The sequence below is a fragment of the Aegilops tauschii genome, chromosome 6 (genome assembly GCF_002575655.3).
Source record: "Aegilops tauschii subsp. strangulata cultivar AL8/78 chromosome 6, Aet v6.0, whole genome shotgun sequence".
NCBI lineage: Eukaryota > Viridiplantae > Streptophyta > Magnoliopsida > Poales > Poaceae > Aegilops > Aegilops tauschii.
In genome coordinates this window covers 425,748,676-425,764,267 of record NC_053040.3, presented here as the reverse complement: position 1 = coordinate 425,764,267, position 15,592 = coordinate 425,748,676, and positions in this window count along the sequence as shown.

Sequence of the window (15,592 nt, the reverse complement as noted above, 5' to 3'; positions counted from 1 at the left end):
CATATTCACACGTATCATGTGTAAGCTAAGCAGATGCAGTTTACACTAATTAGGAGCAATACAATCTAGACACCATATGCAACATGCAACCAGATATAACACTGCCAAGTTAGAGCAAGCACCTTGGATGGTGGAGTAGGGGAGCGGAAACTTGGAACTTGTAATGCACTAGCAGTACAAGGAGAATCCGTACAGATGCTCCGTTTGCGTTGCTGCAGAGGACCACCATCATCCCCTTCCTTACTCTTTTCCTTCCTCTTTTTTGATTTTTCCTTGTCAAGTCAAACCCACAAGAAAAAGGAATAAAATTTGCTCTTCAGAACTCATTGATGCATGATACTGACGGACACTACTTTCATGTAAGACAGCCGCATGACAGGAGGATGGAATATGTATGAAAAACAGGACGGCATGACATATTGACATGTATGATGTATAAAGTGTAAACTAAGCACAAGGTGTTTGAACTAGTTAGAAGCAATGCAAGCTAGAAACCATATGAAAGATGAAACCAATATCACTCTGCCAAATTAAAAGGGTGGCCTAACAAATGTATTTTACCAAATTAGAAGCAATACATAGCAACAGGCTAGAAATGATATGCAATATGCAACGAATAAAGGTGTCTCATCGTAAGTGGTTGATGCAGGATATAGAAGAGAGGTAGTTTCATGTAAGAACATGGTTAACACATAGATGTAGTGTGTACCAAAAATAGGAAGGCATGTCATATTCACAGGTATAATGTGTAAACTAAGCAGATGTAATTGTCGGATGTGGGGTTCCAGCAAACCCTTAAGGTTCAAACATTGGGGTGCGCGTGAAGTCTTTCCCTCCTACCGATCTACGCCCTAGCTCGCTAAGATCTCGCGGACGAACTCGACGAACTCGCAACACAGAGAGACACGAGATTTATACTGCTTCGGGCCACCGTTGTGGTGTAATACCCTACTCCAGTGTGGTGGTGGTGGATTGCCTCTTGGGCAGATGAAGAATAGTACAAGGGGAAGAACAGCCTCAGGAGGTTGAGGTGTTCTTGTGTTTGGTGTCTTAGCAGGTGAGAGCTGGGTGAATTGCTCGATCTGTCCCACCTCCCCTCCATTGTGGTGGTAGCTCTACTTATATAGGCCCTGGTCCTCTTCCCAAATATTGAGCGGGAAGGGAGCCAACAACGGCGGGCAAATTTGAAGGGGGACAGCTAGTACAAGCTATCCTGACAAAAGTGGTCTTCGCCTGCGAAAGGCTCTGGTGGTGATGCCGTCTTGGACCCCATGATGACCTCTGCCTTGCCGTCCTCCTGGTCTTGGTCTCATTGCACCAATATTGCAACCTTTGCCTGATGCCTCGGTACTCTTCGCCTGCGCTGGCCTCCTTAGCACCAAAGAGGAAACAAGGACGCTGCGCCCGCTGGCGCCTGCCTGGTGCCGATCGTCATGGCTCATGTCACGAGAGCCTCGTGAGGTTTTGCCCCGCCTTGATTTCTCCGCTCCTCGTGAGCCTGCCCGGCTAGGCCACTCCTGAGGAGGTCTTGCGTCATCCGCCTCGCGAGGCTTGGACCCTCGCGAGGGTCTTGGATGCCTTGTTGATGAAGATGGGTCGTACGGCCCGCTGGCTTAGCCACGCCGTGGGCCGCAGGCAGGCAGGTCTGGGGACCCCCGTTCCCAGAACGCTGACAGTAGCCCCCGGGCCCAAGGTGCGCTCGGGCTTGGCTTCGCGGTGAAGCCAAGGGTCAAGTTCGGAGCACCGCGGGCCCCAAAAGCCTGCGGCCTCGGTTGACGCGTGGCAGTTGATTGGACGTGGGCGTCTCCGCTTCCCCACGCTGCCTTTGAATCTGCCTAGCTATGTGGCCCCCGCGGCCTACACAGTTATTCCTCCGTCGCCTGCGCCTTGCTTCCCCAATCTCCCTGCTTCCTCGATACTCTGCTTCCCTTCTCCGATCTGGCCTGCCGTCCCCCTGCTTCGTTGCCATGGCGCTGAAACAAGCGGACAAGGGGAAGAAGCCAATGTCTCTGTTAGGCACACCTCCAGTTGTCGAGCCAGCGCTAAGCCGATCCCGGGTGCTCAACGACGAGGCCATGGACAAGGTGTGTCCGATGCTTGCTTCCAGCTTCAACAATTGGGAGAGACGGTGGCTTGGCCTGCATCTCGCACTCGCATGGCTCAGGCAGCCACCGAGGTCCCAATCTTCATAGATGCCCTCTGGGCTGGCCTGATTCCTCCCTTCTCCGCCTTCCTCAACGCGGTGCTAGAGCATTACCAGATCCACATGCTGCATCTTGACCCCCAATCGGTGACTCTTCTTGCTGTCTTCGCTTTCATGTGCGAAGCCATGGTGGGTATCGCTCCCTCGGTGGCCCTCCTTCGTCATTTCTTCTCGCTGCACCTGACCGACTCTCAGCAATGCTCGGGTGCGTGAGCTTCCAGGCAGTGGCCGCGACTGCGGGCGCGGGGATTGATTCCGAGCTCCCTTCATCCACGAGTGAGTTTCGTACGCGATGGGTGTTTGTTGATGACGGCGTGCTCAGCCCCCTGCTTCGTCTCCCGACGGGGCCTGCTGTTCCAAACCATAGTTGGGGCCACCAGAAGCTCTCGATCCCCCGCCTTGCTCTCGTCTGGGCCAGGCTAAAGCTGCTGAAGGACCGCGGCGTGACCGCACTAATGGTGGTGAAGGAGTTCGTCAAACGCCGGGTTGCTCCGCTTCAGCGCCACTCTCGCCCAATGTGGACCTTGCTCAACAGTCAGGACCACATGAGGTTCCAGGAGTCTGGGCTCCCTCTCGGGACGCGGCAGACAGTGCTTAAGGTCTTGACGGGTGTTCCTTTGCCGGTTGAAATGCCTGGGAAGAATTGCCTGATGTATCGCTGCAAGAACAAGGATGAGTTTGTAGCGAGCATGCCTTCCTTTGACGAGTGGGGGCTGCGGCCGATCAGTCTGGTGGGCCCCGCGAGAACCCCGTCGTCGTGGTTCCCTTCTTTGCGTTGGTGCCGAGCTCACCCCAAGTGGGGGTGCAGGAGGGCGAGCTCTGACGGAGGCTGGTGGCCCGAGTGCTGAGGAGCATATGCCGCGCGATGATCCTGAGGCATCAAACTCAGGAGCTTGCGACCCCCTCCTGAAACACCGGTCGCTGAGGAGACACAGCATGCGGCTCCCGAGGCTAAGGCCCCGGAAGCCTCGGGAGTTGGTGGCGAGGCGGTGTCCGGCTGTTTGCCGCAACCGGGCACCCCTGAAGTTGTTTCTCCAAGCTCTTCGTCCCGTGCGGGCCGCCACGTCCAGCGCTACGATCAACTTTGCGTTGACTTCACGGAGCTCTGCAAGAGGAAAGGATCCCCGAGCGGTAACAACATCTTTGGACCGCTGAAGCGGAGGAAGTACATCGTCGTTGACGTGTAAGTATCGTATCGCTGTAGCTCCTTGTGTGCTATTTTCCATCTCCTGACGTCAGTTCTTTCAGGGCTCCTTCCGGCGAGGTGGTTGCGCCTCCTGAGAAATGGCCTCCTCCTTCATCAACTCTCCTATCTGCCTTGAGCGTTCCTGGTCTGCCTATCGCCCTTGGAGCAGGGTCGGTTGGGGGAGCATCCTTGCCTTCGTGGCGCGCTGAGCCCGCAGCTTGGCCACCCCTCCCCCACGGTCTGGCTTGGAGCTTGGTGGGCGTGCCCAAGACTCCTCCTTTTCTCATGGGCAGCAGCTGGTTGGCTTCGATCGGTTCCCCTTCAAGTAGCGAGCCCCAATCGGCTTGGGCTCCTCACGAGGACGGGCTAGCGTCCAGTGCGGCGTCAGCCCCCAGCCCCCTGCTAGGAGGTGGCATGCAACTTGGCGCCCCACCCGCAGCCCCCGAGGAGGAGGACGAGGTGGGTCGAGCGTTCGAGCTCGAGCGCGGGCGGAGCGTAGTTCGTCACGAGCTCTTCCAGGAGGCGATGGGCGCGATGAGCCGACTTGGTGAAGAGCTCACGGGTGTCGACTCGCACCTTGAGGCTGAAGGTCTCCGGCTGGCGGAGGAGCGGCGCAAGCTGAGGGTGGCTATCAACCTCGGCCGCTATCAGCGTGACCTTGAGAACACAAAGGCTCAGGCGTCCCTCGAGGTTTCCCATGAAGCCCGCTCACGAGCTTTGGAGGAGGCTCGCGAGGCTGACCACCGCCGCGAGGCTGCGGAGGAACGCGCGTGGGAGCTCCAGGCTTGGAGCGCGTCCCTTGAGCAGCAGGTGGAGGCGCGCAGAGCCGCTCTTGCATCCCTGAAGGGGATGCCCGTGGAGGAAGAAGAAGTCCGGAAGCGCGAGGAAACGCTGGCCCTGGAAGCCGTGGAGCGCAGCCTTGAGCTCGAGCGGCTGGAGACGAGGGAGCGTCAAGTCGCTCAGGCAGAAGACGTCGTCGGGGCTCGTGAGGCCAGGATCCAGGAAGAAATCGATCGCCAGGTGGCCCGGGTCCGCGCTGACCTGGAGGGTAGGTACGACCTGAAGCTAAAGCTCGCCGGCACGAAGGATGAGGGCAGGGCCGCTGCCCTCAGGCCTAGGTTGGACGAGGCTGAGAGGCATGCGGAAGCCATGGCCGCCGCCCTGGTTACGGCGCAGGCGGACTTGGCCTCCGCCCGCGCCGAGCTGCGTTCCCTCCGGAGGCGGGTTGATGACGCAGAGGCCGTCGCACGGCAAAACACGGAGGAACTGCTCCAACGACGAACGCTGGAGCGCGAGCATGCCCCTATGCTTCAGGATCTCCGGAACAGGGCCAATACCGCCCTGAGCCATATCTGCGAGGTGGAGGCGCCGACTCCTCACTCGAATGACTATGCCAGCCACCTGACCTTCTTCACTGAGGTGGTGACGCGCCTGGAGGCTCGATCTGCCAGAGCTCGCCAGCTTGTGGAGGAAAGGGGGCGTGGCCTGCTTGAGCGCGCTTTCTCCCGTGTCTTCAGCCACCTTCTGAATGTCGACCCCAACTTCGATTTCGACGCCGCCATCGCCCCCGTTCCCACGGTCATCCGGGATGACCTGGCGCGTTGGGTTGAAGACAACGTAGACGCGTTGGTCAGGGCCTTCGCTTCGGAGGACAACGCGGTGGTGGTCGTTGCAGATGAAGGCGACGTGGTCGACGACGGTGATGGGGGCGTCGCCAACGGTGGTGGTGGCGCCGACGAAGATGATGACGACGCGAGTAACGCGATCGAGGGGGATGCAGCGAGTGACATCTCTGGCTGATCCCATGTTCTCCCGTTGCTTCACCCTGTACGCAAAACTCGGGCGCGGTCCTTGGAAAACTTGTAAGAGCATTTTGAGAGGGGGAGCCCCTCATGTAAACAAAATTGCAGTTTTTACTTTCCTATGCGATGCGAGTTTGTGTCCTCGTGAATTCGTGAATCCAGGTGCGAGTTTTCTGTCATGGTTTACCTTAGTCAGCGCCAGCTTTGAGCTGGGTCGCGAGGCATCGAGTTTTTGAGAATCCTGCGGAGCTTGTCGCCCCGTCCGAAGGGGCCCCAAAAGAGGTGAGCACCACTTGCAGTGCTAGCGCGCACTTGGCGTGCGCGCGCTTCGCGCAGTCCCGCTCGCGAGGAGCTCGTGAGGAGAAGGCGACGGACATGAGTCCCAGACAAAACGAGATCCAGAAGGCAAGAAATTGCTCGAGCGAGAAAAGGCACCCCCCGCGCGCAATGATAAAAACTCGGTTTCAACTTAAATCCAGATCCAGAAAGCAAAGCTGCAGAAAGAAAGATCCAAAGCGAAAGGCCGCATCCGGCACCTAGTCTAGTCTTCCGGTCTTCAAGTCTTCTCACCAGCGCGGAGCTAAGTGCTGCCACTAGGCGTGGGAGGGAGCCCCAGGGCCTGAGGCCGGCACCCCTGAGACTCCGGGGCGTGTACAGCCCCAACTCATTATTACGTGAGAGTGTCACGGGCGGCGAGCTTCACAGCCACTGGGCCTTCTTCACAGGTACTGGCCTTGCTTCATATCGCCAGTCGAGGGCCCCGCCTTGCGCCACCGTTGACCTCCTTTGAGCCGATCGGTCACCAAGACGACACAAAAGAGGGAAAGAGGACGCCAGCGGTGCCCTCGGCGACCACAGGTCCTCTGCCGGGGGAAGGGTTGTCGAGGCCTCCCCGGCAGAGGGCCTACCTCCGGGTGTCGCCAGGCGTCGCGCGACGCGGGGAGGGGCCTTGCTCCTAGCTCCCTCCTGGCGGCCCCCAGCGTGTTTCCCTTGTTGGAAGGGGTGCTGTCGTGCCAGGGTCATCGATCGACGCTGCAACCTGATTCATCTGTAGCCCATGGTTAGCGTAAGCCTGTTCCTGAGAGATTAGCGGTACCCTGTAGTTGCCGTTGCCGGCGTGGTCGTCGTGGTTCTCTGTTGGTTCTTGGAAGGCTTCGGCTCCTAGCGCCCCCTCTCCCCAATCTTCTCCAACGAATGAGTCGGGGTCGTCCTCCGGTGTGTACTCTTGGTCCATCATGCGGGGCACATAGGCTTCCGGGGCCGTCACCCCGAACACCTCGCCGTAGTGCCCCATGCTCCATGTTGCTCGGCCCAGGGTGGCATCCTGAGGATGGTAGCGTGGCATCCGGCCAGGACCATGGGGGCGACGCTTGCGCCCATGCTTGTTGCGGGCGGCATGGGGGCGGCGGAGCCCCCTACGCTGCTGGTCGTGCTGATGTTGATGAAGCCCCCGGGCGTTGCTGACGGCGCGCGGTTGTGGTGAGGCCCGCCGTGTGGCCCTGCAGTGGCCTGAGGAGAAAGTCGATAGCAGAAAGGTGGTGCCCCCTACGCCGCTGCATCCAGCAGCTCGGCAACATGCTCCAGCAGTGCATCCCGGCCGCTCTCCATCAGCCTGCATCACAGCAACTCCCTTGCCACCGTGAGTGCCGCCCGCATGTTTGCTTGCTCCCGCCGTGAGTGCGGCGCCGTTGCTGCGGCATGGCTCGCTGCTCTTGCAGCGGCTCATACTTGCCGCGGGGTGAGGATGGACGATGCCTGGCCGCGCTGCCCACGCCCGGCGGAGTTTGGCGGCGCTCGTGCCGCCTGGAGCGCGGGGTTGAGGTCTTCATGGGCAGGCGGCACTGCCCGGGCTGGCCAGGCTGCCCAGCGGTCGCAGCCGGCCCTTGAGTCGCCGGACATCGTGGCTGCGGAGCGTCGGCGAGCTGGTTGTCGGAGAAGAAGCTCCGGTGCACCCCTACCTGGCGCGCCAAATGTCGGATGTGGGGTTCCGGCAAACCCTTAAGGTTCAAACACTGGGGTGCGCGCGAAGTCTTTCCCTCCTACCGATCTACGCCCTAGCTCGCTAAGATCTCGCGGACGAACTCGACGAACTCGCAACACAGAGAGACACAAGATTTATACTGCTTCGGGCCACCGTTGTGGTGTAATACCCTACTCCAGTGTGGTGGTGGTGGATTGCCTCTTGGGCAGATGAAGAACAATACAAGGGGAAGAACAGCCTCAGGAGGTTGAGGTGTTCTTGTGTTTGGTGTCTTAGCAGGTGAGAGCTGGGTGAATTGCTCGATCTGTCCCACCTCCCCTCTAATGTGGTGGCTAGCTCTACTTATATAGGCCCTGGTGCTCTTCCCAAATATTGAGCGGGAAGGGAGCCAACAACGGCGGGCAAATTTGAAGGGGGGCAGCTAGTACAAGCTATCCTGACAAAAGTGGTCTTCGCCTGTGAAAGGCTCTGGTGGTGACGCCATCTTGGGCTCCACGATGACGTCCACCTTGCCGTCCTCCTGTTCTTGGTCTCGTTGCACCAATATAGCAACCTTTGCCTGATGCCTCGGTATGCTTCGCCTGCGCTGGCCTCCTTAGCACCAAAGAGGAAACAAGGATGCTGTGCGCGCTGGCGCCCGCCTGGTGCCCACCTGGTGCCGATCGTCATGGCTCACGTCACGAGAGCCTCGTGAGGTTTTGCCCCGCCTTGATATCTCTGCTCCTCGTGAGCCTGTCCGGCTAGGACACTCCTGAGGAGGTCTTGCGTTATCCGCCTCGTGAGGCTTGGACCCTCGCGAGGGTCTTGGATGCCTTGTTGATGAAGATGGGCCGTACGGCCCGCTGGCTTAGCCACGCCGTGGGCCGTAGGCAGGCAGGTTTGGGGACCCCCGTTCCCAGAACACCGACAGCAATTTACCCTAATTAGAAGCATTACAAGCTAGACACCGTATGCAACATGCAACCACATATCACACTGCGAAGTTAGAGCAAGCACCTGCGATGGTGGTGTAGGGGAAGTGCGGTCTTCAAGTACAGAGCTACGTTCAATATCTTCATTTAGGCTTTCTGTTTCTTGAGAATCATGTGAAGAGGATGAAACTGCACTCTTTATAAGAGTAGCGCCTCTCATACTAACCCACGGGTGTGACTGTCTCATCATAAGTGATAGATGCAGGATACACAAGAATAGTAGTTTGATGTAAGAACATGGTGTGATAGGCAGATGTAGTATGTACCAAAAACAGGAAGGCGTGTCATATTCACATGTATAATGTGTAAGGTATTAAGGAGATGCAATTTAACAAATTAGGAGCAATACAAGCTAGGCACCATATGCAACATGCAACGAGATATCACACTGCCATGTTAGAGCAAGCACCTGTGGTTGTGGAGTAGGGGAGATGAGATTTGGAACTTGCACTGCAGTAGGAGTAGCAGGAGAATCTGCAGAGATCATCTGTTTCGGTTGGTCCAGAGGACCACCATCATTCAGTGCCTTCGTCCTTTTAGATTTTGCCTTGTCAAGTAAACACACAAGAAAAAGGAATGAAATTCGCACTTCCAAATTCGTTGATGCATGATACTGACGAACACAACTTTTATGTATGGCAACCACATTATAGGAGGATGGAATATGTACGAAAAATGTGAAGCAGAAGGCATTTCAACAAATTGGAAGCAATGCAATCTAGACACCATATGAAAGATCCAACCAAAATCACTCTACCAAGTTAGATGTGTCTCATTATAAGTGGCACTTCAACAAATTAGAGGCAATACATGTTTCAAATGATATGCAAGATGCAACCAATATTACACTGTCAACTTGAAGGTGTCTCGTCAGAAGTGATTGATGAGGGATACACAAGAAAAGTAGTTTGATGTAAGAACATGGTTAATAGAAAGACGTAATATGTACCAAAACAGAAACGCATGTCATATTCACAGGTATAATGTGTTAACTAAGCAGATGCAATTTAGCCTAATTAGAAGCATTACAAGGTAGACACCATATGCAACATGCAACCACATATCACACTGCCAAGTAAGAGCAAGCACCTGCGATGGTGGTGTGGGGGAATTGTGGTCATCAACTAGAGAGCTACATTGACTATCTTCATTTAGCCTTGCTGTTTCTTGAGAATCGTGTGGGGAGGATGACACTGCACTCTTTAAACGAGTAGCGCGTCTCACAGTAACCCACTGGGGTGACTATCTCGTCATAAGTGATTAATGAGGGATACAAAAGAGCATTAGTTTGATGTACGAACATGGTTAATAAACATATGTAGTATGTATCAAAAACAGGAAGGCATGTCATTATCAAAGGTATAATGTGTAAAGTAAGCTGATGCAATTTAACCAAATTGGAAGCAATACAAGCTAGACACCATATGCAACATGCAACCACATTTGACAGCGCGAAGTTAAAGAAAGCACCTGGGATGGTTGTGTGTGGCAATTGAGATCATCAACTGCAGAGCTACGTTTACTGTCTCCATCTGCTGGCACTGCACCCTTTAAAGCGCTGAGACGCTTAGTGCTTGTCTTTGAATTACACTAGAGCGACTTATGTCTTTTCTTTTTTGTATTCATCAACACTGCGTCAGAGTCTGAAATACCCACGCATAAAAAACCAATAGTGTAAGTATGGGTGAAGTGTGTGCACAAGTAGTACAGTGTAAAGGTAGCTGTCGGTGTCAAAACCGGCAGATCTCGGGTAGGGGGTCCCGAACTGTGCGTCTAAGGATCGAAGGTAACAGGAGGCAGGGGGCACAATGTTTACCCAGGTTCGGGCCCTCTTAATGGAGGTAATACCCTACTTCCTACTTGATTGACTTTGATGAGCATAGGGGTTACAAGAGTTGATCTACCTCGAGATCGTAATGGCTAAACCCTAGATGTCTATCCTGTATGATTATGATTGCCTCTACGGACTAAACCCTCCGGTTTATATAGACACCGGAGGGGGCTAGGGTTGTACAGAGTCGGTTTGCAGAGAAAGGAATCTTCATATCCGAACGCCAAGCTTGCCTTCCACGCCAAGGAGAGTCCCATCCGGATACGGGGGGGATGTCGGTGGAAACGACACCTATGGGGTCACTGGGATCCCTTCTACGGTCGGCGGGCGCGGGGTTGTGAGAAGAGCAGGTTTAGGAGCTAGCACAAGGATCGTTTACCCAGGTTCGGGCCGCGAAGATGCGTAATACCCTAGTCCTGCTTTGGTGGATGTATTTCAGAGTGTTCTGGAGCTCTCAAACTAGCTACGGTGGTTGCGTAGTTCCAAAGAGCCGAATCCCTCTCCTGGTCGCCTTGGGCCTTCTTTTATAGGAAAAAGGGGTTGCCACAGTGGCACACGGGAGGTGGAAAGGCGTACAGTGCGCGAGCTTATCGCTCGGCATTACGGGACAAAGCGCATTCAATGCGCTACATAGGTGTCCATTAGCTTTATTGGGGACGGGAACGAGGCCCGTCCCATCCGTCGCCGCTCCGCCTCACTTCGACACGCGCCCAGGCCAGCGATGTGTGGGGTGCCATGTAGGAAGACAGGCTGCTGAGGTGGCGCGCTGGTGGAGCCTTCATGAAGATTTGCATGCCACCACGCAGGTGCTTGCTGAGTTGGCTTGGAAGCCGCATGTTGCCACGCAGGTGCCTGCCCAGCTGGTTGGGCTGGCAGCTGCATGCGAACAGTGGCGGAGCCTTAGTTGACGCGGGCCTGGCTGTGGCCCCGCTGATGTCCTCGGCAAGGGTCTTGCTGGGGGCCCGGCAAGGGTCTTGCCGTGGCGTTACAGTCGTCCCCGGCAAGGCGCTTGCCGGGGGTCTTGTGGATTTCCTCGGCTAGGATCCCGCCGAGGGTCGCCGTCTTCTGGTCCTCATCTGAACTTGTGTATTTATGATCTTGACAAAGATCTGCATGCCACCACAGAGGTGCCTCCTGAGCCCTAGTTCCAGTGTAGTTTGTTGACGGCGTTTGGAACCCTTGGGCTCAAGGGTGGCTCGCTCTGTTGGTGTTGGGCAAGTCGCCCCGGCAAAGCCCTTGCCGGGGCCGCGGAGGCCGTCCCGGCAAGGGTCTTGTCGGGGGAGTCCACCTCGCCCCTTCGCTCTTTGTGTTTCTGGTCTTGGCGTTGCCTCGGTTGCCTTGTGCTTCGGCTTCTCTCCGGCTTCCCTCCTCTGCTTTGTTAAGTGTGGCCGTGGCGCACGGCTCGGACTGCCTGTGCACAAGTAAAGGGGTCAAAAGGAAAGCCCCTACTTTTGTACACCGACAGGAGCCCCCGGGCCTGGGCCATATATAAGCGCGATGCGTGGTTGGGCTAGGCCAAGAATGATGCGCGGGCGGGTGGGGCGGATTTTACCGCAGTAACTGTTTTGTCCGCTGCGCTTCCCCATGACCTGCGTTGAACGTGCGACGTGGAGGATCGTGCGTGACGTGGGGGTCATGCGTGGGGTGGTTCCCACACGCATGCGTCACATCGTGGTAAAGAGGCGGCTCGCGCCTTCCCCATAAAAAGAGGGAGGCACGGAGGCGCGGCTCATTTACTGAGTGGACCCGGGTCACGGTCTTCAAGGCGACCACGCCCCACGATCACGGGGCGGGGAACGGTCGCCTCACCCGTCCTCTCATTTCTGCTCGCTAGCCACGCATCCTCCATGCAGGTGGCAGGCGGTGGAGGCGGGAAACCGGGCCGTCGCTGATTGGGGCAGCGGGTCGGTCCCGATTCCCTGCGCCTCCGATGGCTGGATTGGCTGAGTGGGGCGGCTGTCGGGTGGTAGGTGCGACATATGCCAACGGGTGGCTTAGTGGGTGCCAGTAAGACGTCGCCGGTGCCTGGAAACGGGATGAGGCGAAGACATGCATGCCGGCGAATCTTACCCAGGTTCGGGGCTCTCCGAGGAGATAACACCCCTAGTCCTGCTCTGCGGGGTCTCCGCATGATCACTAGATCAGGAAGAGTAGCTACAATCGCTCCTAGAGCTGTTGGGTTCAAGGGAGAAGAAGAACAAGGCTAGCTCTTGCTTCCCTATATCTATGGTGTGTGTGCAATGCTAAGAAGCCAACCCTTTGCATGGGTGCCCTGGGGGGTTTATATAGGCCTACCCCCCGGGGGTACAATCGTAATCCGGCTGGGCGCTGGTCCCAGTCGTCAGTGTCTATGCTCGCCGGCTTCTCCGCCGGTCGTTGGGGCCCGCCGACTGGCAGGTCCCGCCGGCTGCCGGCCTCTTGGTCGACAGGCCGGCCCCACCGCCTAGGGTCTTGTCGGCGGCTGCTTACTGTAGCCTCGCCCCTGATGATGAGGGCTCCGTCGAGGTAAGCGTGGCTACAGTGTGCCGCCTCGAGGGCTCTCACTGTAGCCTTACCTCGTCTTGTCTCCTTAATGTGGCACATGCTTCGAGGAAGGGGGTAGCCGGCTTCTGAGGGCCGGCTACGCCCTTGGCTGACTGGGGGAGGCCGGGCCGCCTTCTCGCCTCTCTCTGGCTGAAGGGGCCTGCCGCCCGTGGGCCGTACTGGCGTCTGTCGTGGGTGACGTTGAGGCCAGCATGGCTACAGTGCCGAGCCGGACGGGAGATGGCCGTCCCGTACGGCGTCCTGTGGCCATGCCTGCCTCGGGCTTCGGGGGTAGTGGGTCGCGCTGTGGCCACACCCCGTCTTGTCACCGTTATGTGGATGTAGTTTTGGTGGTTGCGGTCTTGGCCGGCTTCTTGGAGTCGGCGTTCTTCGCGGCCGACTCTGGGGAGTCGGCGTTCTTCATGGCCGGCTTTGGGGAGTCGGCATCCTCTATGGCCGGCTTCCTGGAGTCGGCCATCCCGTGGTTATCTTGGGGGGAGGTTGCTGAGGCTGGGTCGCCTTCAGGGAGTCGGCTTCAGAAATAGCCGACCGGGGAAGGCGGCCCAATGCTTGAAATGCTTGAAGGCCCAAAGGCCTGATAATTTTTTGGAAGAGCCAGGGGCAGTCGGTTAGGCTACCCGTGGCCATTTACTTCGACAGTAGTCCCCGAAGCTGACTGGGCTTTGATGTTGGGTAGGAGTCGAGAAGCTCGATCAGCTTCCTATCTTGACGAGCCGGCAGCTGGGAGCCGGCTTCGGTTGAGGGCGCCGTCTCGGCGAAATTTTTTGGAGTCGGAGGGCGGGAGCTGGCCGGCGCGTGCTCCGGGCCGCGGGCCGGCCACTTGCCGCCTGCGGACCATGTGGCAAAAAATCCTGCCAGCCCACGCGCGTGACGGGACGTCGCTACAGTCGGGGGCCCGCCACAACCACGCCCCGGCCCGGGCGCGGATTCTCTGCGGCCCGAAACTGCCCGCACGTCCTCCTGCGGCGGTTTCGGCACGCTTTTAGGGCGTAATAATCGCGAGGCATGGGGGGAGTGGGGCAGTTAATCCCATGTCCCACCCCACGCCCTGCCTTCCCGGCTTCGCCTCGCGAAGCTATAAGTAGGGGGAGGGGGAGAGCGGCAGGCTCTCGCACGCTCCTCCTCTCTCCACCATCTTCTTCCTCCTGCTGTTTCTTGCGACAGCGCTTCGCCGCCGCGCTCTTCCACCACTCGTTCCTCCGCCGCCGCGCTCGTTTTCGCCATGCCTCCCACCACGGAGCAGTACGGCGGGGATTGGGACGGCTCCAACGTCCACGAGGATCACGTCGAATTCCTCCGCAAGACGCGGCGGCTGCCCAGCGCGGACAAGGTGGAGGTCCATCTCGCGTCGGCGAAGGACCTTACGCCGGAGCCGCGGGAGGGCGAGCGGGTGGTCTTCCGCTCGCATTTCTTGCGCGGGATCGGCCTGCCCGTGAGCGCCTTCTTCCGCTCTTGGCTCGAGTTCTACCAGCTCCAGCTGCACCACCTCACTCTGAACGCGGTGGTGTTGCTGTCTGCCTTCGTCACCTTGTGCGAAGGCTACCTCGGCGTCCTCCCCACCCTCGAGCTCTGGGGGGAGTTCTTCCAGTCCAAGCTGGGCACACGCTCGCAGGGCGTGCCGGCTCAGACTGGCGCCTTCATCGCGATGCGGAGGGTGGCTGCCGACAACCCCTTCCCCATCATCACGCTGATCCAGTCGGTGAAGCTATGGCAAAAGTCATACTTCTACGTCAGGAACATCGCCCCGCAGGGCGACTACGTCAACCTGCCGGCTTACGTAGCCGGTCCACTGGCGGGCAGGCGGCCCCAGTGGTCCTACCGGGCCATGACGCTGACGCCGGCTGGATCCGCAGCCGTCGCCCGAGTGCGAGCGATGACCCAGTCGGAGGGCTTGTCGGGGCCCAACCTGCTGGCCGCCTTTGTCACGCGCCGGGTACTCCCGCTCCAGAGCCGCCCTCATCTGATCTGTCAGATGAGCGGCCAGCTCGATCCGAGCCGGATGTGTACCAAGGACATGCCGCACGAAGAGGTGGCCTATATGGTGAACTACCTCGCGAACTGCAAACTCTCCGAAGAGTGGCAGTTCGGCAAGGAGCCATATAGCCGAGCCAATCCGCCGCCCACGGTATGTTCTCCTTGTCTCTTTCTCTTTTCTTAGTTTTGTCGCCGAGTTCCTTTGGCCGACTCTGACTAGTCGGCTTGTTTTCGACAGAACCCTCTTCTTCAGCCCGCAAGCGGGTCGGACGCGGAGCGCCGATTCGCCCCCGACCGGACGGAGCACGATCTGGAGGACCCCGACTTGGGGGCGGCCGCTATGGACGACAACACCGAGCCGGGTGGTGGCCAAGCCGGCGGCGAAGCAGGCGGCTCCGGGCATGGAGTCACCTTCGACGACTGGCCGGACGACGACGAGGCCGAAGTCGTCCCGCGCCGTCGGCCGGCATCTGGCCGCGGCGCGGGTTCCTCCACTGCACCGCCTGCTCGGGCGGCGGGCAAAAGCGTCGCGCCGCCTAGGGTTTGTTCGGCAGTCGGACGAAGAAACCCAGGGGCGGGGCGGCGGCGACCAGGCGGGAGGAGGCGGCCGCGAAGGCGGCTCGCTTCCGCAAGACGGTGAAGCAACCACAGATGGTGTCGGCGTAAGTTCGAACTCTTTTGTGTACTCTTGTTTCTTTCTTTTCTCTGGTGGTTCCTGAATCCTTGCCCTTTTCTCCAAACAACCAGAGCCCCATTGTCGCTCGAGCGGGCGGCTGCCGCCTCCGTCGTGGAGTCGCCGAGGGGATCTGGGAGCACCACTCACCGCGTGGACCCCCGTGCCAACCTTCAGGCGGCGACGGAACGGAACGCGCGGGAGGCGCGGGAGGAGCGGGAGGCGCGGGAGGCGGAGGCACGGAAGGCGGCCGCCGCCCAGGCGGCGCAGGAGAAGGAGGCGGCGAAGGCGCGCGCCGACGCCGCAGCCAAGGCCCAAGCGGAGGCTGCAGCTGCGGCGACGGCGGAGGGGGCCTTGTTGGTCACCCCACTGCGCGTCGCAGCGCCTGGGGCCCCGGAGCCTCCGCCAAAAGGAGCCGGCGGCGACC